A 4,131-nucleotide genomic window follows, 5' to 3' on the forward strand; every position below is an offset into this window, starting at 1 on the left:
AACACTCAGTCCTGGTTTAGTCCTGTTTTACACATGGTTTAGATCTGTTTTAGTCCTGGTTTAGGCCTTTTTCAGTCCTGGATTAGACCCTGTTCAGGTCTGGTTTAGTCCTGCTTGCAACAAAACAATCTGAAGAGCCGCTTGGGAGCCGAAAGAGCCAGCTGCTTTTAGTGAGCCAAGCCAAAAGAGCCGGTTCTCTAAAAAGAACTGGAACTGGAACTACCAGCTAGAATGTGATGCAAAAATGCCATTAGGGTGACCTACTGTGTGTAAATATGACGTAAAGAGGCAGAGTAACGATAAATGTTGCCTAAATAAATCCAGTGTAAAATCCACTAGAGCTAAACCTAAGTTTTTTTTTAAATTCAAGATTTATAGTGAATTTTTATATCACTAAATATATCTGCGATTATATCGGCCATCTGCAGCACCAACTCCAATTTTATCGGTATCATATCGGATGCAACAAAATCCATATCGGTCGGGCCCTAATTACAATATTAGAAAAAATGACAATGGTGTTTTTAAAAGGATTAATTTTTTTCGCAACAGCAAAACCATTCTGTAACTTTTATTCAGCTCTGAATGATTTTGAACAGTTGCTACTCATTATGCTATTACACATTCTGTTAGCACAAATCTCACAGTACCAGTCTGTACTGAGCTGTTACAATATAGCCCCACTGGTCGAAGCTGCTGAGGTGATGCATTGCCTACTGGAGTATGAAGTTGCATGCACTCTGTATCGATTCTTAGTCACATGCTTTTATTATCTTTCCCTTTTTGATTTCAACCAGTTAAGAGCTAGCAGCAGCATCTACCTGTGCAAATGATCTGTGATAGGAACTTTTTATTTTTATTATTTACTTTTTTACCTCTCTGTTTGCTGCTGATTTTGCATTTTGGTAAGTGGAAAAAACTGCATGTCAGACTGAAGTGGTTGAGCTGAAATGACGGCGTGGAACAGCTATGGGAGTCTGAACTGCTTTCATAGTCACCACTTCTTCTTCTTCTTGGACAACTGTGATAAAAGCTCTGGTCACTCTTTCACTGGCCCTGCATTGTGATTCCTGTCCCCTCTGCTGCTAACACAGCCACAAGCCAATGAAAGAGTCTCTCACTCAGACAAGTGTACTGGTTCACACACTCCTACATAGGTTAATATGGCAGGCTTCAGATTTCTGTCCTGCATGCCTTCTGCATCGTGTACATTATGCATGAGAAGTGATAGGGCTCAAAATATTTTCAAGGACGATGTATTTCCAATATTTCCATTCAGTGTTCAGTCCTGGAAATCCAGCAAAATCTGTATGTGACTACGTTATTGTGGACATATGCTCTCCACACCTCTGCACATGAAAGAGGTCACTGCCTAAATCTGACCACTGCAGTCTTCTTAGCTCTCATTTGCATTTGCTTGTATTGCATGAGCCTTTTCAGTGCTGAAGGGAAATCACATTTAGGATGCTGTATTTTTATTTGTATACAAAATTCTTTTCATATAGGGCATTGACATTAGGAGCAGGTGGGCATGCTTCAGTTCATGTGATCTGACCATAACTTCTACTTGTGGTGCAGAGGATGTCATGTATAACATTGCTGCTGTCATCTCTGGGGGAGGGCTGGGGCATGTGTCTGAGTTCTTTTTTTACTACACAGTACCATGCACGTTTTGTAACTAATTAACAGTTTTTGTTTCTTCTTTTCACTGTTTAGATGATGACTCAGGTGCTGCTCCTCTGTAAGTACAGTTCTACTATCATCACATTTAGCTTTGGAATTTGCCCTTCACTAACTCAAGTTGAATGTGTTTTTAGGAAGAGCAACTCAAATGCCAACCACAAGGACAAAGGCGTGAGGCAAAGAAACTCCAACTAAAATCCTTTAGAGGTTTGTATAGAAAAGAATAATTTGTGTTTTTTTTCATTTATAATGGGCAATGGGCTTATGTGAAGTGCTCCTTTTAAATTAATAAATGCATGCTTTTTAACTAAGGAGCACAAGTAGAGTTTTCACAACTAATTCAATACTGATATCAACAGATGTATTACTTGCAAAATTGCTATCTGGACTATACGTTCTCCAAAATGTGCCATGTACTGGGACATGAGGTTTAAAGACTCAGAGTAGTAATTGCATCTAATGTATAGATGAGGAAAAAGAAATGCCTGTAATGAAAATCTTTCCTTCTTTCCTTTCACAGATGATGGCCGATGTCTGAATGACTCTTAAAAATCATCTGTTGTGTGGCACAATAATGTGCACTTTGCAAATCTAAATAACTTTCTGTGCTTGGGTGTTGATGTTTTAAGAGATTTAAACATTTTTATTGACTTTGTTTTTTTCTCATTAATTTCCTCTACATTGTGCAGCCAGAGGCCATAGTGACCTTTTTTTTTTTTTTTTTTTTGATGCCGAAGGGGCAAACATTGCATGAGTTTAACTGCTGTTGCAAATGTGTGTTTGTTGTAAAGCCAATAAAGTCCACAAGGGGGTGCTTCAATGTCCTGTCTGCCCTGATGCCCCAGCAGCACTGCCCGCTGTCACATGAATAAGAATGACTGAATCCATCACTGCCATCTTTGTCACAGGCTGTGAGAGTGCATTTGAACCGCTTTATTTGTCCTTAGAACACTTCCACCATCCTCAGATTTTTATACTTGGCCTTAACACTCAACATTTCTTTTAAGTTTTTATTTTGTTACTGCTGTTTAAGCTTAATATTGAATGCAGAAATGGCTGAAAATTCATTCTGTATTTTGCCATAATTTAAGGTATGCAAGATTTTTGTCTCGTAATCTTTTTAAGTTTTAAATCACTTTTGTCACACTTTTTTTTTCTTCTGAAGGACCAAGAGCAAAGGAGAACAATCTTTTGCCTTTGAACGCTACTATACTACGCACTGATGTTTAGACTACAGCTGTAAACCTATGTCACCTAATGGACTGAGACAGATACATTTGTGTGTGATTGTTAATTCTAATTGTTGTTCCTTCACTGTGTAGATGACTCAGAAAGCCATAAGTTAATTTTAACCTGAGTAGTTTTGTGATTGAATGTTACCATATTATAGAGTTATACTATTAAATTCATGGAACAGAGAACAGTTGTGTACACTATTGTCTATTTCAAATGGGACATGGGAAATGACCATCTGTACAACATGCACAAGATTTAATAAAGATTATGGAGTTAACTTTTTTGAGTTATTTGCATAAATCCTGGGTTACATATTATGTGAAATATAATTATACTAGGCTATTATATTCCCTTCACGTCATGCTACGATTTATTTATAAATAGGTAACAACAACGTGACATTTCCTTTAAAAGCACAGTTGAGTTGAGATCATAGGGTTGAGAAAACAAAAGTGCAGTCACACTCGCCACTAGATGGCAATCTTTTGCAACATGAAACATGTACTTCGATTGTCCGGTCAAGACCGTCTGGGGTGCTTTCTTCTCCAGAGATTAGCTGAGTTGCCGCTAGAGGGCAGTGTGCGACCAGGTTACATCCTGGGTTCGAGAGTGAACTTGACGCTACTTTGACCCTGCATCATGATTACCCCACCCTGTTGTTTATAAGTTTGGTCACTTCCTCCGTGCACGTTAGGGCTACTATAACTGCTAAATATGAAGTATGTTTTAATTACCTATTTGAATTGATATCCACCTGTGCCATGTGCTCCTTCTCCACACGCAGACATGTCTAGGTGATAGGTTGCACCTATAATTACGGGACAGAGCGGATGCCATAGTGTTGGGACAGTGATTGTGAATGGAAAGTAGAAGCGGCTGATGCGTTGAACTCCGGGCTCTTGGAGGCGTCGCTGGCGCCGACGCCCAAGTCCACGCGGGAGTGGCTGTGATCGTGCACGTGCGATGGACGAGTCTGAGGACGGTGAGGAGGAGCTCTCAGTCTCCGGTGTGACCATTGGTGTGACCGGACATGAGGAGGATGGCTACGAGATGAAGAGAAGGCTGACGCCGGGAGGCGGAGCCGCGTCTATTGCGCGCACAAACTCCAACAACAATGAGCTCTGGCTTCTGCGAGACGAGTCCAGTGGCTCCGTGAGCAGCGGCCACTGGCAGTATGTCCCCGCGGAGCACACAGTGTCAGGGGCGTTAGCA

At 40.5% G+C, this 4,131-nt stretch overlaps 1 long non-coding RNA gene across 1 annotated transcript; it reads left to right on the top strand.

Annotated features, from left to right (window-relative positions):
* The first annotated feature begins 6 nt into the window (after positions 1-6).
* Positions 7-3,196, top strand: LOC129412018 (uncharacterized). Its single transcript, XR_008633541.1, has 3 exons — positions 7-1,741; positions 1,818-1,890; positions 2,204-3,196. It is a non-coding gene; the product is annotated as an uncharacterized LOC129412018 (long non-coding RNA).
* The last annotated feature ends 935 nt before the right edge of the window (positions 3,197-4,131 follow it).

This window comes from Boleophthalmus pectinirostris, unplaced genomic scaffold (genome assembly GCF_026225935.1).
Source record: "Boleophthalmus pectinirostris isolate CB_2022bp ecotype Guang Dong unplaced genomic scaffold, ASM2622593v1 HiC_scaffold_7, whole genome shotgun sequence".
In the NCBI taxonomy this organism is placed as follows: domain Eukaryota; kingdom Metazoa; phylum Chordata; class Actinopteri; order Gobiiformes; family Gobiidae; genus Boleophthalmus; species Boleophthalmus pectinirostris.